The 25818-nt window shown below is 43.0% G+C and overlaps 2 long non-coding RNA genes and 1 pseudogene across 4 annotated transcripts; 2 read left to right on the top strand and 1 right to left on the bottom strand.

The window, feature by feature from the left end:
- Positions 1-3977: 3977 nt before the first annotated feature.
- Positions 3978-5718, bottom strand: LOC135572425 (uncharacterized). Its single transcript, XR_010464287.1, has 3 exons — positions 5614-5718; positions 4835-4918; positions 3978-4622 (listed from the first exon to the last, which is right to left on the bottom strand). It is a non-coding gene; the product is annotated as an uncharacterized LOC135572425 (long non-coding RNA).
- Positions 5719-5972: 254 nt separating this feature from the next.
- Positions 5973-10008, top strand: LOC135571128 (uncharacterized). 3 transcript variants are annotated; one of them, XR_010463666.1, is made up of 9 exons: positions 5973-6753; positions 6841-7018; positions 7109-7170; positions 7253-7339; positions 7427-7710; positions 7789-8476; positions 8546-8661; positions 8758-8869; positions 8964-10008. It is a non-coding gene; the product is annotated as an uncharacterized LOC135571128 (long non-coding RNA). The 3 variants fall into 3 exon arrangements; XR_010463676.1 differs by lacking the exon at positions 8546-8661 and having other exon boundaries at positions 7789-7824; positions 7923-8476; positions 8964-10007; XR_010463658.1 differs by lacking the exon at positions 8546-8661 and having other exon boundaries at positions 8964-10007.
- Positions 10009-12958: 2950 nt separating this feature from the next.
- LOC115117477 (cytoplasmic protein NCK2-like) overlaps positions 12959-25818 on the top strand; it is a 48320-nt pseudogene continuing 35460 nt past the window's right edge.

Below are 25818 nucleotides of genomic sequence, written 5' to 3'. Positions count from 1 at the left end.
ATAAAATACCTATGGCGGAGGCTCAATCAAGCTAATCGTCTTGACTACTTTCTTATGTCATTCTCACTTGCACCAAAAGTTTTTAAAAAATGTTGATAGGGGACAGAATGCGGTCGGACCATTAAATAATTTCCACGTGAGAATATTGGAAATGTAATCAAAGCCTATTGGATGATAACTAAGACAGAATCATTTATAACTGACCTTTCCCGACATTATATACGCACAGTACAACAGGTCCCCTTATTATATGGGACACTTTTAAATATGCCTTTAGAAGCCATGCAATTCAGTACTCAGCTCTAAAACAAATGCAATTTAGGTCAAGAGTCCATATTAACAAAGGGAATTGTAACGCTTGTCTTCGTCCTCCTCAGACGAGGAGTAAAAAATGTCAGACCAATGCGCAGCGTGGTAGGTGTCCATATTGTATTTCATACGAATACTGAACACATGAACAAAAAAAATAAAACGACAAACCCGAACAGTCCTGAACGGTGAAGCAAAACACAGAACAGAAAATAAATCACCCACAACTCAAGGGTGAAAACAGGCTGCCTAAGTATGGTTCTCAATCAGGGACAACGATTGACAGCTGCCTCTGAGAACCATACCAGGCCAAACACAGAAATCCCAAATTATAGAAAAAAGAACAGACTGCCCACCCCAACTCACGCCCTGACCATACTAAAACAAAGACAAAACAAAGGAACTAAGGTCAGAACGTGACAGGAATGGAAGGACTAGCAGTGCAGGTAGATAGAAATAAAAACTGTACCATAGATGCACAGAATAAGTTAGAAGAAAAACAAAAATAAATTGAGGACCTTATTCAAGAAAGATCAAGTGTAATATACAGTTGTGTAAAGTACTTATTTAAGTAAAAATACTTTAAAGTACTACTTAAGTAGTTTTGGGGGGTATCTGTATTTTACTATTTATATTTTTGGCAACTTTTACTTCACTACATTCCTAAAGAAAATAATGTACTTTTTACTCCATACATTTTCCCTGACACCCAAAAGTACTTGTTACATTTTGAATGCTTAGCAGAATAGGAACATGGTCTAATTCACAAACTTATCAAGAGAACATCCCTGGTCATCTCTACCACCTCTGATCTGGAGAACTCAGTAAATTATGTCTGAGAGTTGGAGAGTGCCTCTGGCTATCCGTAAATACAAAAAAACTAGAAAATGTGTCTGTCTGCTGTGCTTAATGATGAATTTGAAATGATTTATGCTTGTACTTTTGATACTTAAGTACATTTTAGCAAGTACATTTACTTTTTATACTTAGTACAGACAGTACCAGACAAAAGTTGACACACCAACTCATTCCAAGGTTTTTCTTTATTTTGACTATTTTCTACATTGTAGAATAATAGTGAAGACATCAAAACTATGAAATAACACATATGGAATAATGTATTAACCAAAAAATTATATTTTATATTTGATATTCTTCAAAGTAGCCACCCTTTGTCTTGATGACAGCTTTGCACACTCTTGGCATTCTCTCAACCAGCTTCATGAGGAATGCTTTTCCAACAGTCTTGAAGGAGTTCCCATATGTGACAGACCGGCTCAAATCGGTCTTGTGTAGCAAAATTTGAAATGGTGTTTTTTACATTGGATCAAATTAGAGACTCAGAGCTACAAAATGGTATATAATACACTACACTACAGTTGAGGAACAATGGGCAAGTAATTTAGCTTTAAAAGTTGATTAACTTGTAAACTCACTTTTGAGAAAATGGCCTTTGAATGTTTTGGTACTACTACTGGAGAGCCCTTCTTTGTCTACACCCATTCAGCATTCTCCACACCCTCTTAAGCTTTAGCCACACCATCTCTTTAAGGGTTGATCTGAGCAATTTGTACGAACTACAGCAGTCAAGCACCCCTGTAAAGATATTTTGTTATACACAGATTCAAAATAGCAATTGATAACATGTGTATTTTGTGGTTGTGACCTAGAGACACTTGACCATTTATTTTGGGACTATTATGTCAGAAGATTTGAGTGAGTTAGAACATTTTATTTTAATTTTGATAGACTCTGATATGTTTTATTTTGATCCAAATGATATAGACCCTGATTCAACTTTCATTGTTAACCTCGACATGGCGCCGGAGGAGATGGCCGCCGTTTTACGGTCTGCTAACCAATTGTGCTATTATGTGGGGGGTTTTCGCGATATTTGTAAATTATTTTGTATAAAATGATTCTGCAACCATATCTTACGGCAGAAAAAAGCTTCTAGATACCAGGACAGCGATCACTCACCTCGGATTAGACTAAGATTTTTTCAACAACAACAACAGCAGCAGCAAGCAGAACTCACACGATATTCTCCAAATACCCCACAGGGCAGACATCCCAATTATTCGCAAAAGGAAGCGACGCAGAGGAAGAAGAGCCAGATGCCTCGTCCGGACCCGCAGAAGGCAACTAGGAAAGCTGCCGTTACCGTCTATTACTCGCCAACGTGCAAACATTGGATAATAAACTAGACAGGGTACGATCATGAACATCCTACCAACGGGACATCAAAAATCGTGGCTGAATGACGACATGGATCTTCAGCTAGCGGGATACACGCTGCACCAGCAGGACAGAACAGCACACTCCGGTAAGAGGGGGGGGGGGGGGGGGGGGTCTGTGCAAATTTGTAAACAACAGCTGGTGTACGAAATCTAAGGAAGTCTCTAGATTTTGCTCACCTGAGGTAAAGTATATTATGATAAATTGCAGACCACACAACTTGCCTAGAGAGTTCTCAGCTATACTTTTTGTGGCTGTTTATTTACCACCACAGACAGATGCTGGCACCAAGTCTGCAATCAGCCAGCTGTATAAGGAAATAAGCAAACAGGAAACCACTCACCCAGAGGCGGCACTCCTAGTGACCGGAGACTTGATGCAGGGAAACTTAAAATCAGTTCTACCAAATCTCTATCAACATGTTAAAAGTGCAACCAGAGGGAAAAAAAGAGATATTGTAGATCACCTGTACTCCACACATAGAGATGCGTACAGAGCTCTCCCTCGCCCTCCATTTAGTAAATCTGACCACAACTCTATCCTCCTGATTCCTGCTTACAAGCAAAAATTAAAGCAGGAAGAATCAGTGACTCTGTCTATACAAAAATGGTCAGATGAAGCAGATGCTAAACTACAGGACTGCTTTGCTATCACAGACTGGAACGTGTTCCGGGATTCTTCCGATGACATTGAGGAATACACCACATCAGTCACTGGCTTTATCAATAAGTGCATAGAGGACGTCGTCCCCACAGTGACTGTACGTACATACCCCAACCAGAAGCCATAAATTACAGGCAACATTCGCACTGAGCTAAAGGGTAGAGCTGCCGCTTTCAAGGTGCGGGACTGTAACCCGGAAGCTTACAAGGTGAGAGGTTGTAACCTAAGTTGTGACCTGCTTGACATCATGGGAAAATAGGATGTCTTGGCTGATTTCTTTTGATTTTCCCATGATGTCAAGCAGGTCACAACCTCTCACTTTCTGTTATTTGAAATGGAAATCATCTCCAAAATGAAAAGTCAAAAACTTGTCTGTCAGCCCAGATTTAAAGACCAAAATTGGCTAAAGAAAATTGATGAATAAAAAAGTATACCAGTTTCATTTAAGGACTTAAACGTAAAAATTAACCGCTGCGCCATATATATTGCAAAATAGTTGGGAAGATATTTTCAATGTACCGATTCCATGGCATATGGTTTATGAACTGATACACAAAATAGCGCTGGATTCAAAACTTTTTTCAATTTATATTATTATACAAAATTCTTGCAACAAATAGAATATTATATATATATATGGGGATACAACCATCCCAGCTCTGCAAACTAACATTCAAGACTCTTGGTGCGAAGATAATTTGCATATGTAGCTTGTTTTTAGTCGCAGGTTCAGGAATGGCTGAAGAATAGCAACATTTACCTAGAACTAATAGCACTGCTGGGTGATTTAAAAAGTCATAGTCAATCAATCAATAATATAATAATACTCTTAGCAGAAATGTTTCTTTAATTTACAATCTGTAGAGTCTATGAGAATAGAAAGGTTCAGAACTTTAGTGAAACATCACAGCACAGTTAAAAAATATGGCAAATAGTATACATTGGCATGTTATGTCCAAATAGCTCCTTTTGTTAGCACGTTCAATTCACAAATCAAAATTCATGACGCGCGTTCACTAGGAGCAGATGAAAAGTCCAAATGTTCCGTTACAGTCCATAGAAACATGTCAAACGATGTATAGAATCAATCTTTAGGATGTTTTTAACATAAATGTTCAATAATGTTCCAACCGGAGAATTCCTTTGTCTGTAGAAATGCAATGGAACAGAGCTCGCTCTCACGTGAACGAGTGTCACCAGCTCTTGACTCCCTGGCAGACCTCTGACTCGTTCCCCTCTCCTCTTCACAGTAGAACCATCAAACAAGGTTCTAAAGACTGTTGACATCTAGTGGAAGCCTTAGGAAGTGCAACATGACCAATATCCCACTGTATCTTCAATAGGGAATGAGTTGAAAAACGACCAACCTCAGATTTCCCACTTCCTGGTTGGATTTTTTCTCAGGTGTTTGCCTGCCATATGAGTTATGTTACACTCACATACATCATTCAAACAGTTTTAGAAACTTCAGAGTGTTGTCTATCCAAATATACTAATACTATGCATATATTAGCAACTGGGACTGAGTAGCAGGCAGTTTACTCTGGGTACCTCTGGGCACATTATTCATCCAAGCTACTCAATACTGCCCCCAGCCATTAGAAGTTAAAAGTGTCCTTTTTACCTTTATTCAGATTGCCATGTCTCATGTTTGATTTGATTTTCAAACAAGCATTGCAGAACTGGATAGAATTTCAATTTCATCCCCCTGAAAAGATAGAACAAACATTACAACAAATATTTCAAGTTATTTCAAGTTTTAGAGGTTCCAAAACCCTTCTATGGATTATATGTCTATGGCCACAACACAACAAGCTGTTCCACAGATATAAGAAGTGATTGGAGGGGGTAAAAAGGTTATTGTGCATTGGTGAGCACACCAAAGACGGCATTAACGATAAGTAAAAAAATAAAGATGGCACTTCTAAAAGCCTATTTCACACCATCACCAGCTTTCACGCCATCGTCTCTCCTACAGCAGCACCCTGGAGAGGCGCGCTGGGAATGGACAAGATAAATATTTTGTACCTCGGTCTTTGAAAAAGTGTGAACTGCTTATCATAGGACAGCATCAGCGTTCACATAAAAAGCCCATACGCCACTGGCTGTCATTGTTTTTGGCCAGAATTATGTGAGATTTGTGTTGTTGGATATGCGTCTTGGTCAGTTTAGCTCAGAAAATGACGCCCTCTTCAAACCGCCTAATCCTACCTAATGAGCGGGTCAGCTCTGCCTGTATTAGTGGACCAATCGCGGTCTTCTGCAGTGCAAAATAAAATGTATCTGGATTGACACAGCTTTCTGCAGCGTGTTGGAAATTGTTTTTCTCCCATAACCCACCCATGCAAAATATTCACAGCACCCCCATACAACTTCCCACAGCCATGCCAGTCGATCAGTTACCATCATAGAGCGTTCTTCCATCTGTTGGGGATAGTAACAGTAATAAAGATGTCTGCAGCGCTCTCCAAATGTAATGGTCTCCTCAGTCATTCTTCAAATCACTGATTATCTGTTGGCCCTATGTTGCCACAGTAGGGACCGCTCATTAAGGAGAGAGCCGATTCAGTCTAATTGAACCCATTACCCAATTAATTGTTCTCCCGTTTTGCAATGGCCGCATTCAAATTGTCTCCATTAGAGGAATTCACATTGTCTCCTTCCTTGCATTGTATCGTTGTCATGTTTGTTTACACTATGCTATTAAATGGAGCATGTAATGCAATGATTTACTTCTAAAGAACCAAAGCCAAACCAGACCAGGGGCCTGTTGCACAAAAGTAGAATTAAGACATCCGGGATAAATGACTCAGCTGAGCTCAATGAAGCCAAAACATGTGCATCCAGGCTTAATTGGTTGCACAAAGACCAAGCCAGGATGAGCAGACACGGATTCATTAAGCCAGGTGAAACCAATCCTGGATAGGTGCGCGCTCACGGCTCACTCAAATAGACCCCGCCACAGATCACAGAATAACTGATTTACCATGGCAACTAGAGCCGCGTACTTTTCCCCGTCGGAAGCACAAATCCTCATGGAGGCATACGAGGAGGTAAAAGATATAATTAAGAAGAAAGGCAACACCGCCACAGTGATAAAGCAAAGAGAAAAAGCGTGGCAAAGTATTGCAGACCGCCTGAATGCGTAAGTAGTGCACAATTACACACTCACCGCTCCGCTGAAACATCACAATTACAATTCAAATATTTAATTCACATCTCCAAAAATGCAGTTGTACTGTAATTATGAAACGGTTAAATTTTTAATTGAAATGCACTGCAGATATGAGTGAAATTGTGTAAAGTAACTCCATCACACTGTATAAAGCTATGATACATTTTTTGATATTTTTACTGAAAACAAGACAAAAATACCAAGTAATTTTTTGCAGTGTGACTCCATTAAATGTGTGTGTGTGTGTGTGTGTGTGTGTGTGTGTGTGTGTGTGTGTGTGTGTGTGTGTGTGTGTAGATTAAACATGAACGGGCCAAAACGGACATGGCAGCAGGTCAAAATCAAATACAAGAACATTCTGCAGAATGGTATGGTCCCTGACTAATATTTAACAAAGCACAAGCATATATTGTATCCAGAAGGTGCCTGCTCACACATTGTCTGTACTGTTTTAGCAGTGAAAAAGAATACCCACAGACAAGGCACGGGTGGTGGGTCACCAAAGGCTGACCTTACCCCAGCAGAGGACATGGCCTTGGAGCTAAATAAAGGCAGGCCCGTCTTAAGAGGGGATCCCTGGGGGGAAAGAGACGAGCATAGCTTCCTCCCAAGATGCCACCCGCTTCATTCAAGGTATGTCCTTCCATCTCTACATGGGATATAACCACATTCATATTGAATCAATTTGGACTGTCTGACTTTGGTTTACCTATTGCCTTGCAGTGCCTGGCAGCACTGTGTTCCTGTTAGAGCCACCAGCACAAGCACCAGACGATGCTGATCCAGTGAGTACTCCATCAAAGGCATACTGTAGGCCTGGCATGTCTTGTCTACTAGCTTCAATATGAATCCGATTAAATGTGATAGGGTGAAGGCCCCAGTGCAGCAGCAACAGCACATGATGGAGACGATGATGAGGAGGAGACCATCTCTCTGGATTCCAGAAGGCATGAGGTATCATGTTAAGACTGTGAAAGTACTATTTACTCTACAATGGTGAGGAGTCCTCATCAAAATCAAAAAATCTAATTTCTTTTACAGGACCCAGATGCTATACAGTGGGAAAACCAGCCTGGCAACATAGTGCGTATTAATAAAAGGACACCACATCCTGCCAAATTCCAGCTGCGCTAATTGTATTGTGTTCACAGAGCTCACAAGCTATCAGAAAGTTGTATGGCAACCACCTCCGGCGCCAAATAGAACTGGCAGACATAGACATTCAGTACAAGAAGAAAAAGATGGAAAATCTTGCACTGGAGTCCGAAATAAAAAAGAGGACAATTAGGAAACTGGACCTTGAAATAAAAAAACTTGAGAGGGAGGTGAGATATGCCTTCAATGTACACTGTATGCTAACTGTAACACAAATGTATTAATCATTATTTTTCTTTCCTCCCCAGCTCCAAGAAGATGACACAGCTCAAAATAAAAATTAGGTATATTCTCGTAAAGTCAAGTGAGCCATGAGATATGAGCTCTTATTGTGAGCACACAGGACGGTGGCATATTTCTAAGTTTTTTTTTATTTTCCCAGCAATCAGTACAACCAAGTCATCGTTATAAGGCATCGCCCTCTTTTGCCCACCCCCCCAGCACCAGGTGTGGCCACTAGCCTATATGAAGGCCCAAAATTGTGTGTTCCTTTCTGCTCTGACAATGGCATGCCCATTCGTGCGAGATGTGGTGGATGAAGAAGCACTTGTGCTGAGGAGAGCCTTCAGGCGAGAAAGGGTCTTCAGGGACCGGTTGGACCCACTGGCCTTCCCTGATGACCATCTATATGAAAGATACAGGTTTTCTGCAGATGGCATCAGGTATCTATGCAGACTACTGGGTCCCAGGATTAAGCACCGCACTGCACGGAGCCATGCACTGAGTGTGGAGCAAATGGTTTGTGTGGCCTTGCGCTTTTTGCTAGTGGAGCCTTCCTGTACTCAGTGGGGGATGCAGAACAGCTGAACAAGGCCACAATTTGCCGCACAATAAGGAGTGTGTGTCTGGCTATCAAAGCATTAGCAGATGTCTTCATCTCCTTCCCTGGCCACAGAAGACTCTGTGACATCAAAGAGGAGTTCTATAGGATTGCAGGTAAGAGGATCTACAAATTACAGGACAACTGTTAACACATAGTAGGATACTCATTACTTTGTGTGACAGGTTTCCCCAATGTCATTGGTGCAGTGGACTGCACACACATAAGGATAAAAGCCCCCTCAGGTGCCCATGAGGCCGATTTTGTGAATAGGAAATCCTTTCACAGCATTAATGTTCAGGTGAACATAACTTTTTGATATTGTCCATTGACGAACACTCTGCATTGCCAGTGATGTGCATTGATTGGTGTAATATTCCTCATCTTATGATTTCAGATGGTCTGCAATGCTGACTGTGTGATCAGCAATGTTGTGGCAAAATGGCCTGGCTCAGTCCATGACTCCAGAATCTTTCGGGCCTCTGAAATCTATCAGTGCCTATCACAAGGTAAGCCACACAACCCCTATTTATAACCATCATGGCTGTGTCAAGAATATCACTGTGTTTATGAGGTAGTAATGATGAGATTTTGTGTTGACAGGTGAATTCTCTGGTGTGTTGCTGGGAGACAGGGGTATGGCTGCCAGCCTTTTCTCCTGACACCTTTCACAGACCCCCAGGAAGCACAGCAGGCCTACAACCATGCCCATGCCAGGACCAGGGCCAGAGTTGAAATGACCTTTGGCCTCCTGAAGGCACGCTTTCACTGCCTTCACAAATTAAGGGTCAGCCCTGTTAGGGCATGTGATATTACTGTGGCTTGTGCTGTCCTCCACAATGTGGCCTGCCTGAGGAAGGAGAGGGCCCCCAGAGTGCCACCAGCCATGGACTGGGACAATCCGGCAATCTTCCCTGATGACGACAGTGGTCGGCTGCTGAGGGACCAATATGTGTTGAATTATTTTAGTTAGTATGTGTGCTTTCAATTTTGGTTAAATATGTCCTGCGGTGGCAGAGGAATTTGGGTTTTTTTTTGGGTTCGTTTTTTGACCAATTTGGCCTCTTATGATGTTTGTGCGGTATACTGTGTGTAATACAAGGCTGCAGGGAGGCTACTGCATCCATTCATTTGTCTGTTCAGTTGATGTGTATGGATTTGTCCTGCATTTATTTTAGTGTGCAGACATGCAGGGTGTGTTATATACAGACCTTTGAATGTGTATGTATCATTTTGTATAATATGCTTGGATTCTGTGCTTTCCATCTTGTAGAGTCACTGTGACTTCAGTTTCGAAAGGAGCTGATGGTTTACCTGCTTTGTTTTGTCCTTATTCAATAAAGGAACATAATGTTACACATTGTGTTTTTATATTCATATGGAATGTGTATTTGTTTATATGACAGAGTACTAGGGCCACACTGAAGAAAAAGGATAAAGTCATAAATTTATGAGGCTGGTTCTTTCTGCAGAAAAGCTACATATTGTTTTTACAGTTTTGATACTTATGACAATGTGATACTTAATATTCTGGCACATCAGCATGTCTTTGTTTATGAAACCATACTGAAGTACAATTTCACGAAATGCCCCACATCTGTCATTTTAACAACTGTCCTCCTTTAAAACAACTGGTTACAATATTATGACTTGTGTTTTTTCCCCTCTGTGGCCCTAATATTCTATCATTTTATATATAGCCTTATAGTCTATGGGAAACTGTAAATTATCTAATGATAGCAACATCATCTAAAAATCATTTTTTATCCAAAATCATTGAAATTAATGATCACAAACGTTTAAATAATAACAGTGGGTCTAGTTATATGTGATAACAATGTATAGTGAGCAGTGAAATAACTATTGGTTTCCATTTGTGGTGACTGCTGACTGACATTAGGGATGAGATTAAATAGATCCTGGAATTTAGCCTGGTCTGGAGCAGGCTAGCTCCACAGAATAAATCTCCATGGTAATTTATACCATAACATATCCTCCTGCCCCCTATCCATCTTTAGTGCAACCGGATTACGGATCAATTGAGCCAGGATCACCAAGATATCCTGGCTTAATCCCTTATCCTAGTTTTGTGCAACAGGCCCCTGACCTGAGTATTCTTTGTTTTCTTTATTGTTTTGGTTAGGTCAGGGTGTGACATGGATGATGTATGTGTTTTTGCACTGTCTATGGGTTTTGTAGGTTTATGGGGTTGTTTATCATCTAGGTTTTATATGTCTATGTTTATATGTCTATGGTTGCCTAGATTGGATCTCAATTAGAGGCAGGTGTTTATCGTCATCTCTGATTGGGAACCATATTTAGGCAGCCATCTTCTTTGGGTATTTCGTGGGTTATTGTCTATGTCTAGTTGTCTGTGTATGCAAATTTATAGTATAGCTTCACTTTTGTTTAAGTGTTCTTCGTCTTATTAAAGAAGATTTATTCATATCACGCTGCCGTCTGGGCTCCTCCATACCACGAACGTGACAAGGGGGGACACCGACCTAATTTTGTAGGTCTGGCTACACCAGACTAGTTGTTCTGTAATTACACAGAGAGCAGGGTTTCCTTATTGGAATTAAGAGCTGGTCAAAGGCAGGGTTGGCCCTCTTCTACTTTGAGGTTTAACGGTGGTTGGCATCCAATAAATGTTGCATCGCCGCCACCAACTAGACTGGGGTATAAATCCCTTATACTTTGTGTGGAAAAAGGGGAAAGGGAAAAAATAACCAATATATTAAAAAAATACCCTGCCATCTAACCCTGCGCTCATTAAAAACCCACTACCCTATTACACTATTGAAACCTATTTGGTCCTAGCTCAGGCCAACGGCCTGAGAGGACAGGATTCAACCACTCAACACACCCTGTAACTCTTCTGACATCAAATCTCATACACTCAAATTGTTCTCTGCAGCTGCCACCGCACAACCTCTATTTTCTGCAACTGAAGTTCCATCGCTGAAATACAGTTAACTATTGCTATGAATGTTATAAAGTACGTCTTACTGAAGCATATATCACTCAAGGTCCTATCCCTCTGTGTTGGCACAGATCTACTGCTCACACGAATCCTCTCAGGATCCCTCCCCATTGACCCATCTTCCTCTACTTTTTTATTTCATTTGTTTATTTCATCTTTATTTAACCAGGTAGGTCAGTTGGGAACAAGTTCTCATATATAACTTTCTTCACTGCCTCATCATATGACACCCTCTGCACTACTCTAACACGGGTAACCTCAAACTGCCTCTCTCATACTGGACACTTCTGATCCCCAACCCCATGGGCACCCCTACAATTAACACATACCACTTCTTTCCCCAATACTACACATTCCTTTGTCTCATGTCCTTCTGCACACCTACCTCCCTCCTACACACTGCTGCCACATGCCCATAAGCTTGACACCTGTAACAATGTAATGGATTCGGCACAAAAGCTCGTATGGGATAACAGAAAAGCTTGTACGGGATAACGGGCAAAGACTCAACATCAACTCAAAAGAACTCTTCTGTTCAATGAGTCTTCTGTTCCACCACTCACGCCACCCTGTCTGCGTCACACCAAACAATGAGATTCACAAATACCTGGAATCTTCCCCATCAGTTGGTCCACTTTTTCATGTACAGCTACCCCAGTATTCACTCCTTTCAATGGCACTATTTTTTGAGGACAAAACAAGCCACAGCTCTTGACCCCATTCGTGTGGCGTGGAGCGCCTGCTCCCTCTGACTGGCAGAAACACAAACAATTATCACAAGACCACTTCGTATTACCTTCACCGATTCCACAGCAACCAACTCCATTTTCACCCACCCTGAAACCACATATGGATCAGCCAAAAGGCAGGGGATCCACTTTCTCCAAAAATATGACTCATTTTTTGTGTACTTGCAATGTGGAGGAGGTCGAAGAGAGTGAGGGAGGTAGAGGGTGAGCTTGAATCGGTTGAAGGACCCCCTTCCACTTTCTCCAAAAATATGACAAATTTTATACCCGCCATCTTCAACCGATTCAAGCTCACCCTCTACCTCCCTCACTCTCTTCGACCTCCTCCACATTGCAAGTACACGTCTCCTAACATGATAATATTGCACTTCTCCTAACATACATCTAGCTTTGGACCTCCACAGTGATGTTTCTTTTTATTCCCTGAGACATGGGTCACGTTCAGTAGTGACAAAAATGTTTTGAAATGGGGAAATTCTGTACAAAATAATACTGAACATCACAGTGGGTTGCATTCAGTGGTCACAAACTCCATTTAATTGGTCATACTTCCTCAAAATAAAAATGTATAATTGTTCGGGCTCCTGAGTGGTGCAGTGGTCTAAGGCACTGCATCTCAGTGCTACAGACCCTGGTTGGATTTGAGGCTGTATCACAACCGACCGTGATTGGGAGTCCCATAGGTCCAGCATCGTCTGGATTAGGATTTGACTGGGGTAGGCCGTCATTGTAAATAAGAATTTGTTCTTAACTGACTTGCCTAGTTAAATAACGTCCGAATGCAAAATAACCAGTCATTCAACAAGGTATATTGTATGATTAGTGGAAGTAAATCAATCTCCATGTCATACCACGCATTGTCCCTCGGCGGTGACGTCACCAGTCGGACGAGTGGATTGTGGTGGAGGCAGCTTGTGCTAGAGGGGGAGAGAACTAGCAAGCAGCGAGTGGAATAGCTGGGCCAGAGAAAGGAATCGTTCTGAGAAACCGAACCAAATACGCGAATTTAGTTTTATTGCGCTTTTGATCACGACTCGGTTGGTTTGTGAAAAGGTTTTCTCCCCAGTGTGTGTGGCTCTCCAGTCCCCGTTGCTCGTTCTCGTTGGAGTGAACACCAAGGTAAGGACAATTTTCAACTGAGCGTAAAGTTGGTGTGGTCGCCCGGGCTTGATGTTTGTGGCGTGAACTATATGCTATGGCTGCTGTGTTTTCTTTTCACAAATGTAGTAATGCAAACTATGACACGTCAGTGGGTACAAACATACAAAGTAGCCTATCCATTGTTTGGTACAAGGCCTAGACGGGGACAATATCCATGGACCATGTTGTCCGTTCACTAGTGTAGACCGTCACTTTCTGATTCTTTAGGGCACTTGTCTTTGTGTCCACACTCCACACGGTGCAGTTGATAGGCTATATGTGCGTTATTACAGGCTTCCAGTAAAATATGGTTAACATACAAATGTAATGTTTTCCTTTTACATTAAAGAATGCACTTATTATATTAAGTAGGCTCGAATATGTTATTACCGAGTAGCCTATAGCCTTCGACTCATTCATTAACATCACTTGTGCTGCCACTGTTTGAAACCGTCGTGTTTGGTTTACATCGTAGGCTGTCTGTTTTCTTTAAATCATTCTAATTGCTTCCCAGTTTTTCCATTTTGTTTCAATTTGTTTTGTGCTTAAATCAATTGGGGAATTTCTAAATGCTATCCCATAGCCTATTGGCTTGTTCCACAATGGGTCTACAATCCGAAGATCAAATTCCCCGCATACAGCTCATATTCGTTGGGATGATTATTGTTAGCCTATTGTATCGCTGGTTGTTACACTGTTGCTTTAACAGCTGCGCTTAGATGGACATTAAACACTCTTCATAGCACACTTTTTTTTCACACATTGCAGAAAGTGATGTTTATTTGCCAGAATTAAAGAGCTTCACATTGTAGGCTACTGTAGCCGACAGGGTTTACATACAGTAGCTTGTTTTGCAGTCTGGCTGCTCTCACCCACAGCCCAGACAAAAGAGCAATGACAGCAATGTGTAAGTAAATCCCATTAGAATCCACCATGGTGTGTCCACTCTTTTGTCTACTACAGTTTAAAAACTAATGTGCGGTTTGATAGCCTGAAATGCACACGGTTTTGAGTAGCCTAATGTAGCTTCCAGTTTCTATCCACCTACACCCCACAGTTCTCTAATGTTATTCATTCCATTAGGCTTCCGGATGTGTGAAGTGGTTCCAGCTGAGAGATACTGGACTTTACAGTCAGGCCCTAATACTATTTTACTCACATTATACTATAAATGCCAGAACTAACCCATTTCACTCCTAGATGTGGACAATAGCATGAACATGTTCTAGGGATTAAGAGACCTGTATGGAAACTGAGTTTATCAGTGTTCTTCTCCTTATCAGACAGTTTTATGTGATGACAGATTAAGGTACTGTAGGCTATCTGGGACAGTCAGACAGTACGGACGCTCAGGGGTAAGGTGTAGTTTCAGGGCGCACCCACAGCGCCGCCACACCCCTGTGTTAAGGTAGGTCACCGCGGCAACACAGTTTTTATGGTACACGGTTTGCTGCCGCTGTTGCAATGACAGGTATGTGTGTGGAATGCAGGGTTTGGCGTTCTCTGTAGTCCTGTTGTTAAATTTGGGAGTGGACCTGTTTGATTTTGGCATTATGTAAACTACTGTTTGCTGACTGAGGAAGGGCAAGCCATTCTGATGCTCTGTGTGGCCTGCCCTTGTGTTTTTGGTTGGGGGGGGAAACGTGGCCTAAAGGACAGAAGTCAGAAACGACCACAGAGTCTTCTCCGCACACAACCATTAACCTCAATCCACACCTAAAATGATCAACGAATCACCAAGCTGTTGATTAGTTGAAGGGGTAAAGGGAGACGTCGGGATTTTGTCAATGAGGCCCTTTATCTACTTCCCCAGAGGCAGGTGAACTAGTGCATAGCATTTTTATTGGTAGTTTGGCGAGTCAATGTTAACTAGTGTTAGCTCAGTGACTGGAAGTTTACGGGTGTCTGCTAGTGTGCAAGTGAAACTACCTCTTTCGTATACTGGACACAGAGACAGAAATGGTATCCACCAGTTCACCTGACCTCTGGGGAAGTAGATAAAGGGCCTCATTGACAAAATCCCAAAGTATCCCTTTAAAACTTACAATACAGAAATAGATTGAGCAACACTGCTGTACAACCTGATTGGAAATCAAGGTGCTAAATCATTTAGTGCTGACAGTAGAACATTAGTTTGTTAGCGAGACCGAACACTAGCCTAGCCCAGTTGGGTTTTCTATGGCTGACTCAACCGTTTTAAGAAAGGCCGACACAACAGTCTTAAACTCAATCACGTCAGGTCTGATAAAGGGGATACCTAGTCAGTTGCGCAACTGAATGCATTCATCGGAAATGTGTCTTCATCATTTAACCCATCTGAATCAGAGAGGTGCGGGGACTACCTTAATCAACGTCCAGGTCTTTAAAAAATATATATATGAAATTGTGCGACTAAGATCTCATCAGCAAAAACGTATTAACTCAAATCTGTCATTAATTATCTTAGATTAATTCAGACTATATTTTGAGGAAGTCTACTGGCTACGGTGTCTCAAAATGGACAAACTGCACTATTGCCCCTTTTTTTGTGTTTCAAGCGAAGGTCTTTCAAGGGAGTTTGTGAGCACACTCGTTCGGCTGGGCGTCAGCCAAACTGAAGCATGCTGACGCCTTAAACCTGCTTTGTCATATCACAACAACTATGGGACAGTGTTCTTTCTTAAATAGCCAGAACATTTAGGCCTAATGCTATCACAACCCACCATCCTACTGAGCTCTGGAATTTGTTGTGTACACACTGTGCCCCTTCAGTGCCATTATCTGATTTTACACAAAAGAGCTGTATGGAGCTCCCACTTGGTCTGGTGTATTTGTAGAGCGGGTGTATTGACCCCACTGTGAGAGAGAAACCACTATTTGTCCCTTGACAACATGGGCTCTTTCAGGCTCCTAGACATATACACCTCTAATGCGGCGGTCTCCAAGTCCGAGCTACCGGGGTTCTTACATTTTTTAAAATATAGGCTACATGCAATGGTAAAGAAACCTCATCTGTTGCGCTTGTTATAGAGAAAATCAGAAGCCATGTTGGAAAACCACTGCATCACAACACAACTGAAACTGGAGTAGCAGCACAGCCAGGTGGACTGGGGACAGCAAGGAGTCATGTCAGGTAGTCCTGAGGCATGGTCCTAGGGCTCAGGTCCTCCGAGAGAGAGAAAGAGAGAATTAGAGAGAGCATACTTAAATTCACACAGGACACCGGATAGGACAGGAGAAGTACTCCAGATATAACAAACTGACCCTAGCCCCCCGACACATAAACTACTGCAGCATAAATACTGGAGGCTGAGACAGGAGGGGTCAGGAGCCCAATGGTTCTCATTATTATTCTCCCTCTAGTCATTGTGGTAATCTGGAGCATGGCAGTCAGGGCAGGGCAGCCGTTAACCGTGGCAGCCGCTAACCGTGGCAGCAGTTACAGTAATAATGGAACTGAACACACTGTGACCCAGGAAGAGAAAGAGGATTTGTTGTGCCATTGAGAAGACAAGACACAGTGACTGCAATTGACAGTGGTGTTAGTGTGTTTTGTTCTGTATGCCATATCGATCTGTGCACACACACATTGCAAGCCTAATGATAACATGGGGAGAGCAAATGTTGAAGAGATTCATGCCATTATAGGCACCCAATAAATGATTTCATAAGAACCGGCCCTTCGAGCTTGGAACTCTTAAAGGGTTCTCCGGACACAGACAGTTCCAGGAGTCTTTGGCCTTTGGCTGAACCTTCTTAATTCTGCCCTCTCATCAATTATGGTTTCACAGCCTTCACCTTTCCTCTATTTTATTACAGAGTGTACCAGCTCTCCCTCTTCGTTGCTCACTCACTCTCCCTGGCTCGCTCTCTCACTCATTCTCCCATTAATGATTTTAAGCTGTTTATCTCACTTCTGTCTCAATGCTCCCACTCCCATCCTTCCCTCCCTCTTTGCCCTCTCTCTCAGGCCCTCACTCTGCTTGAGTCCACCTGCACCTCCAATGCCCTTGTGTCACCACTGGGCACCCAGCCTAATCCTGTTCTGGGATGCATATATGGACAGAGAGGGGGACAGATAGAGGGAATGGGATTGGTATAGGGAGTGGGAGATGGCACTGGCATGTCTCTCTCACTACCCATCCACACCCCCTGCCCCCAGCCCCTTAAACTAGGCCCTTAAAAATACTGACCTCTCCCATGGATGCTGGAGGACAGGGAAAAGAAATTGAGCATGCTTGGGATTTCACACCACCACAACTCTCCCTATTTGTCCCCCTCGAACTGATGTCTCCACCCCCTGACAGACAAGAGGCCATTAATTCATAAACACCCTCAGAAGTGCTCGTTAAAGAGTAATTAAGGGTCGAAGGCACTCCCGTGCCCTCTCCCAGTTTGCATGGCTGGCTTCGAATTACCCCGGTGAAAATTGCCACTTTGGGTCGTGGAGCAAGACGGAGCGAGCAGCGAAACCCAACACTCCCTGAGAGAAAGAAAGAGTCCTCAGTTCAGGACCTCCACACACACACATTTAGGTAATCGCTGCATCAAGGTCTGGATTTACTTGGCTTGCTATCTAGTCACAGGAAATACAGTGGGCAGTGGGATTCTGTGTGTGTGCACTTGCCTTTGCCTGCCACCCTAAGGGACTGCATCTCAGTGCTTGAGGCGTCACTACAGACACCCTGGTTCAAAACCAGGCTGTATCACAACCGGCCGTGATTGGGAGTCCCATAGGGCAGCACATAATTGGCCCAGCATCGTCCGGGTTTGGCCGGTGTAGGCCGTCATTATAAATAAGAATCTGTTCTTAACTAACTTGCCTCGTTAAATAAAGGTTAAAAAAAACATGTATGCTGAAACTGAAATACAAAGACAACATAATTTAGTTCCGTGCAACTTGTGCACTCTCCCTGACAACTCGTGCCAGGGCTGTTCTGTGAACGTTGTGAAAAACATCCTTTCAACTTGAACACTAGGGTACTAGTGTGACTCCCCCAGAGGCAGCAGTCATATGCTGCTGCCAGTTTAAAGCAGCCAGTCACTAAGAGAAGGCAGGTTGCCAGAAGTAGCATGGAGCTGTGATTTTTTCCCCCTCTGCCTCCTGGCTTCAGTCATGTTCAGATAACAACCCAGATCCCCTGTGTGTTCTGAGGAGAGGTCAAACCCTCAAGGAGCTGGACCGGCATTACAGAGAGAGGGGGAATGCCGAGTGAAGGGTAAAGAGATGGGGGGGGGGGGGGCAGTGGAAAGATGGAGGGTACAAGGAATGGAAAAGGTCAGGCTAAAAGAGGGAGGATGGAGGACACGGCTCTTGAAATTTAAATAGCGAGGGAAGGTAGGGACGGTCCTATGAACACACAGTAACTGGTAGAAGAGTGATGTTTGTCAATTTGTTTTAGTTAGAGCATGAAGGGCCTACCAACATATCTACTAAGTGGACACTGCAATCCTCTCTCTCTATCTCTCTCTCATACACACACACACACACACACATACATGTTGTGATATTTTAATGGGTTTGCTGCAGGACATCAGTTTGGCTCAGTCCCAAAATGATGGAGAATGCTTTCATGAGTGGCGCACACCTGTCCAACGGCCTCTCTCTGGGTGTAAATGGCATTTCTCCTCTCATGAAAAGGGAGAGGTTTTTTTCACTCCATCTCTTCTCTTCTTACCTCCCCATTACTGTGTTGGATGTGATCCTCTGTCCCGCTGGCTGTGTATGGATCACATAGCCATAGCCCTGATGATGAGACGGCTGTAAGGGTTAGACGTGGCTGCTATACCCTATCCCTGCTATACCCTATGTAGGTGTAATATGGCCTCCTTTGCGTACACACTCACACATGTTGAGGATGCACTACGAAACCACTATTTATGAGACGGATGGCTTAAGAGTGACAGGGTCCTCGGGATTACCAGGGCCAAACAAATACACAGTGGACACAGTGATGCCTGTTGAATGTGGCTGTTCAGTGTTTTGTGTGACAGGGTTTCCGTGGAAGGAGACATCACCATTCTGCCTGGTAATACAAAACATAGAAACACTTCTGTTGTCAAGAGCTGGGTTGTTTAGCATGCCATTTTCAGGGGGAAAATCTATTTCATTGGGCGTTATTCTGTGACTACTTGTTATGGTGTAATGCCAGAAGTTTGTCCTGACCAAAACATGTCAAGCTCGACAGACACACGAACACACACAGGTTGATGCAGCAAGTCGTGACATTTATTTATTTTGTCCTGGGCCAGAGATGTTCCACCACACACAGACTGCTTCCGTTTCTCTCTCTGATTGTGCGTCAGACTTACTCCCTGGGTCTGAGGGCCTTGTCACAACGTCAGAGCAGGGCTTGTGTATATATAACACACACGTGCTTGGGCAAGGCAAGCAGGACAGCAGTGACTCACCCCCAGTATATACCCACTGCTCACCAGGCCAAAGGCCATGACAGACTCACTCACTCACACAGAGAGATCTCTTCAATCAAATAAAAAATGTATCTAATTTTATTTGTCACATGCGCTGAATACAACAGATTTAGACCTTACAGTGAAATGCTTACAACCAACAATGCTTTAAGAAGTAAAAAAAAAAGTGTTAAGTAAAAAATTGAAAATAAAATAAACAAGTAATTTAACAGCAGGAGAAAAATAACAATAGTGAGTCTATATACAGGGTATTACGGTACAGAGTCAATGTGGAGGCTATATACAGGGTATTACGGTACAGAGTCAATGTGGAGGCTATATACAGAGTCAATGTGGAGGCTATATACAGGGTATTACGGTACAGAGTCAATATGGAGGCTATATACAGGGTATTACGGTACAGAGTCAATGTGGAGGCTATATACAGGGTATTACGGTACAGAGTCAATGTGGAGTCTATATACAGGGGGTACCGGTACAGAGTCAATGTGGAGGCTATATACAGGGTATTACGGTACAGAGTCAATGTGGAGTCTATATACAGGGGGTACCGGTACAGAGTCAATGTGGAGTCTATATACAGGGGGTACCGGTACAGAGTCAATGTGGAGTCTATATACAGGGGGTACTGGTACAGAGTCAATGTGGAGTCTATATACAGGGTATTACGGTACAGAGTCAATGTGGAGGCTATATACAGGGGGTACCGGTACAGAGTCAATGCACCGGTTTGTCGGGGTAATATGTACATGTAGGTAGAGTAAAAGTGTCTGCATAGATAATACACAGAGCGTAGCAGCGGCATAAAAGAGGTGTCTGGGTAGCCCTTTGATTAGCTGTTCAGTAGGCTTATGGCTTGGGGGTAGAAGCTGTTAAGAAGCCATTTGGCTACCGCCTACTGTGCGGCAGCACAGGAACTATGGTGGTCTGCTTGAAACATGTTGGTATTACAGACTCAGTCAGGGACAAGTTTAAAATGTCAGTGAAGACACTTGCCATTTGGTCAGCACATGCTTTGAGTACACGTCCTGGTAATCTGTCTGGCCCTGCGGCCTTGTGAATGTTGACCTGTTTTAAAGGTCTTACTCACATGTGATCACACACTTGTCCAGAACAGCTGATGCTCTCATGCATGTTTCAGTGTTACTTGCATCGACACGAGCATAGAAGTAAATTAGCTCGTCTGGTAGGCTCGTGTCACTAAGGCAGCTCGCGGCTGTGCTTCCCTTTGTAGTGTGTAATCGTTTGCAAGCCCTGCCGCATTCGCCAAGCGTCAGAGCTGGTGTAGTACGACTCAATTTTTACCTGTTTGATGGTTCGTCGGAGGGCATAGCTTCCGGTTTAGAATCCCACTCCTTGAAAGCGGCAGCTTTACCCTTTAGCTCAGTGCAGATGTTGCCTGTAATCCATGGCTTCTGGTTGGGGTACGTACAGTCACTGTCGGGACGACGTCATCGATGCACTTATTGATAAAGCCAGTGACTGATGTGGTGTACTCCTCAATACCATCTGAAGAATCCCGGGAACATTTTCCGGTCTGTGCTAGCAAAACAGTCCTTTAACTTAGCATCTGCTTCATCTGACCACTTTCTTGTTGACTGAGTCACTGGTACTTCCTGCTTTAGTTTTGGCTTGTAAGCAGAAATCAGGAGAATATAATTATGGTCAGATTTGCCAAATGGAGGGCAAGGGAGAGGTTTGTATGCATCTCTGTGTGTGGAGTAAAGGTGGTCCAGAGTGTTTTTCCCTCTGGTTGCATATTTAACATGCTGATAGAAATGAGGTAAAGCGGATTTGAGTTTCCCTGCATTAAATTACCTGGCTAATAGGAGTGCCACCTCTGGATGAGCATTTTCGTGTTTGCTTATGGCCGTATACAGCTCATTGAGTGTGGTCTTTGTGACAGCATCGGTTTGTGGTGGCAAATAGACAGCTACGAAGAATATAGATGAAAACTCTCTTGGTAAATAGTGTGGTCTACAGCTTATCATGAGATACTCTACCTCAGGCAAGCAAAACCTAGAGACTTCCTTCAATCCCTATGTTTCTTCACCCATCAGTTACTTCTGGTGGACCACTGTGTATTTAAGATGTTGTGTGCCAAGTTAGTTTTCCGTCATAAGTAATAATCTTGCCCTGAGTTCTTGGCTTTAGCTCAGTGAGCTAACACTCTTGTGGTATGCCAACAACCAGCAAGCAGTGGGTGGTAGTGTAATGAAGGGTCATACAGTAAACATACACTCGTCACTCCAAATTGTTATCTTCACATTCTCTCGTTACCCCTCTCTCTCTGTCAACCCCCGTGTACTGTCACTCTGTTCACTCTGTGGGGCACTGGGTTGCACTTAATAATTCAGCTATTCAGAGCAGTTGTAGAGGAGAGAGGGATGGAGAGGAGGAGAGAGGGATGGAGAGGAGGAGAGAGGGATGGAGAGGAGGAGAGAGGGATGGAGAGGAGGAGAGAGGGATGGAGAGCAGGAGGTACAAAGAAAGTGAAGCACATGCTGGGAGAGAATCAACAGCACTTTAATGGAGGTAGAGCAAGAGATGCTTGTTACTTTTTATTATGGAGTGTGACTTTATATACAGTATGTAGCAATACGACTATTATAGCCTTTCTTAAAGTGTGGGTTGCGGACCTGTTAATGGTTGTGACGTGTCAGAGTAAATGTATAATTATTTCATTAATTACTCAGAAAAATTTGTCCAAGTGCAACTGCGCCCTCTGTTCGGCAGGGCTCTCTGTTCGGCAGGGCTCTCTGTTCGGCGGCGCTCTCTGTTCGGCAGGGCTCTCTGTTCGGCGGCGTTCTCTGTTCGGCGAACAGAGTAAGATGAGGAAGAGCATTGTAAGATGTAAGATGCTCCCGAGTGGTGCAGCGGTCTAAGGCACTGCATCTCAGTGCTAGAGGCGTCCCTACAGACCCTGGTTCGATTCCAGGCTGTATCACAACCGGCCGTGATTGGGTGTCTCATATGGCAGCGCACAGTTGGCCCAGTGTCATTAGGATCTGGCTGGGGTAGGCTGTCATTGTAAAATAACAATTTGTTCTTAACTGACTTACCTAGTTAAATAAAAAACAAAACGAACAAATCAAAACAATACATCCTGACCAAACATCCACAGCATGACAGTAAACCAAGGGACTTCTTTCAGAACAGGGCAAAATGCTTCAGGACAGTTGAGTACTTCAGCTAGCATGGAATTATCATTTTATTACGTGTTGATAGTACTCCCTTATTTTTGCTTATTATATCTCATAGTAGTCGATGGGAGTTTCTCTTTCAAACAATCCCCATGTACACAGCTAATAGCTATCTAGCTAACATTAGCCAAAGCAAGCTAGCTAGCTACTGATAGTTCAACCCTAAGTAACCGTACAGATTAAAGAATATCAGGCCTGCTGTTAGGGATGCACTATATATAACGTAGGTAGATGTTGTAATGACACAACAAAAAAGGCAGCACTACACAGAACAAAAGCAGAAAAATACTAAGCACACACTTCCAACAACTAAGTTCAAGTCCAGCAGTCATTTGAAAGAGTAAGAACATTTCAGCAAGACAACACAAAGGCAAAATCCATTAACGCCAAGATAATGGAATGAATTACCCTTGACAATCAACCGTCCTCTGTCGTGGATGATGTTGTCTTTCGCCGACTGGTCGAGCCCCGGGACACACTATATTTCAGATGTTGCCCTACCAGAGTTACAGTATTGTTGAAACGTACGTCTGTGATCACTGCTATTAGCTTCACGACTGACATTTGCACCAGCAATGTCAACCCCATGAGCATGCTGAGTCTGACAGCACAGTGGGTCCATGAGGATTTTGTACTGAGGAAAGCCGTATTGCTCGTATTCCCTCCGAGCCTCGACTCTTTTGCCACCATGCTCAATGCTAGGTACAAGGACTGCTACTTCGATGCAGACAAGAAACATGGTTTACGTGAAATGTTACATACACAGCTGGACAAGATGGAAACGGGCACCAAGGAAGAGAAGCCACGGACAGACAGCTGAAACTTCACTGCTTGACATGTATGATGAAATCCTGGTTGAGAATGAAACAAATGAACAATGAAACGGCACAGCAAGTAAGGGAAATAAATAGGTTTTGATTATGTTCTACTGGTAATGGGGACATGGGTAAATGCCAACAAAATAACTTTTGTGTGTGTGTGTGTGTAACCTTAACTAGGCAAGTCAGTTAAGAACAAATTCTTCTTTACAATGATGGCCCTACCCCGGCCAAACCTGGAGGACGCTGGGCCAATTGTGCTCTGCCCTATGGGACTCCCAATCACGGCCGAATGTGACACAGCCTGGATTCGAACCAGGGACTGTAGTGACACCTCTTGCACTGACATGCAGTGCCTTAGACCCCTGTATCCGTGTGTGTGTGTGTTAACTATTTAATTGTACTAAAATGCTTAAAAGGGCGCTAAATATTGTACTGGTGGCGTTTTTTTACCAAGGTAAATATGGGAAATCGGTATCGGCCAAACATGTCATATCGGTGCATCCCTACCTACTCTATTATTGTTGGAACTGTTGCTGTTAAAATACAAGGAATAATTTTTATTCTGAACTGGAATAAACTGATTGAAGCAAGATGCTTTTTGAGGCCAACACTCACACAGTTCTGGGCTGCTCATCTACAGCAGGAAGCGGTCTCCTGCCTAACTGAGAAAGCAGTAGATGTTCTGATCCAGTTTGGCACCACATACCTACGCGAGTCAGGGTTCTCAACTCTGAGACTAAAAAACGAAGCCCAGAATAGACCTGCTTGTTAAACTTCAACCAGCCACACACCTCTTATTAGGAGTGTTTTTGTTTGTTTGTCTTTCTGGTCAACATCTGTGTGATGTGATCAGTTTATTCTAGTTCATAATAACAATGACGTATTTTATTTTAAGTCACAGTTCCAACAATAATTTCTACAGTAAGATGTACAATAGGCCTGACCATTTATCTGTACTGTTACTTAGGGTTGCACGATCAAACGGAGCCTGTGTGTGTTCTGTTAGATACCTGTGTGATGCGATCAGATTCTTCCTGTTCAGAATGAAAATTACTTATTGTATTTTAACAGCAACAGTTCCAACCTTGACGAATATGTGTTTTTAATGGGGAACAATAAACATCCATAGCTATTCATATGGGTATCTAATTTCATTGTTATTGTCTATATTGCTATAGTTTTAGGCATAAGGGCAATGTAATGTACCCATATTTACGTATAGTTGCATGTTTTCCTAAGCTTGGGTCCCGTGCTGAAAAAGTTGAAGAACCCAATGGCTATTAGCATCGAGCAGTGATGTCATCTTCCTCAGGGCTTGAAGTTCAGTTGCAAGGGTACACGACTGCCTTGTGTAGTCTGATGGAGGTCTGGGAGATGTATCGAATTCAAGTTTTTGATCCAAATGCCTGTTCCAAATGCCTGTTCCAAATGCCTGTTCCAAATGCCCGTTCCAAATGCCCGTTCCAAATGCCCGTTCCAAATGCCCGTTCCAAATGCCCGTTCCAAATGCCCGTTCCAAATGCCCGTTTCAAATGCCCGTTCCAAATGCCTGTACCACAAGATTCAAGCTTTTTTTGTATTAGTTTTTACGTGCGTTTCTTGTCCGCTTGTTCTCATGTCGTCTTTTTAGTCTCGTCTCCTTCTTCTGTGCTGTCTGCACATTCCCATTTACACCAGAAATCTGCATATAATGACGAGATGCTCATGTCTCCGACCTTAACAATGGGAGTCGTCCCAAAGGCGGGAAGGCAGGCGACAAGCTTAGGTCCAAAATAAGCCCATAGAAAAGCATTGGGCTTCTTTTGGATCGATTTTGGTGAGAGAAACTTCTCTCTTTTTATACACACACACACCAAGCCCCTCCCCCTGCCACTCACACCAGTTTAAGTTTAGAGATCACTTCTTCCTCTCTGACATTTGCATTTGAGGTTTGGCCCAACAGATTCGGTCATATAGATACCGAAACGAACACATTGAGACATTATTTTACTGTAATAGAGGTAGGGCTGTCCCCGACTAAAAAATAACTTGGTCGAACGAAAGTCTTGTATCTTGTATCGACCAATCGAATGGTCTAAATGATAAAACCTGTATTTTTTTCATAGACACACCCTATGCGTTTTAATAAAATCAATTATATATGCATTGAGC

Source organism: Oncorhynchus nerka, linkage group LG1 (assembly GCF_034236695.1).
Source record: "Oncorhynchus nerka isolate Pitt River linkage group LG1, Oner_Uvic_2.0, whole genome shotgun sequence".
Taxonomy (NCBI): domain Eukaryota; kingdom Metazoa; phylum Chordata; class Actinopteri; order Salmoniformes; family Salmonidae; genus Oncorhynchus; species Oncorhynchus nerka.
The sequence above is the reverse complement of the archived record's forward strand: the minus strand, read 5'-3'. Positions and strand labels throughout refer to the sequence as shown.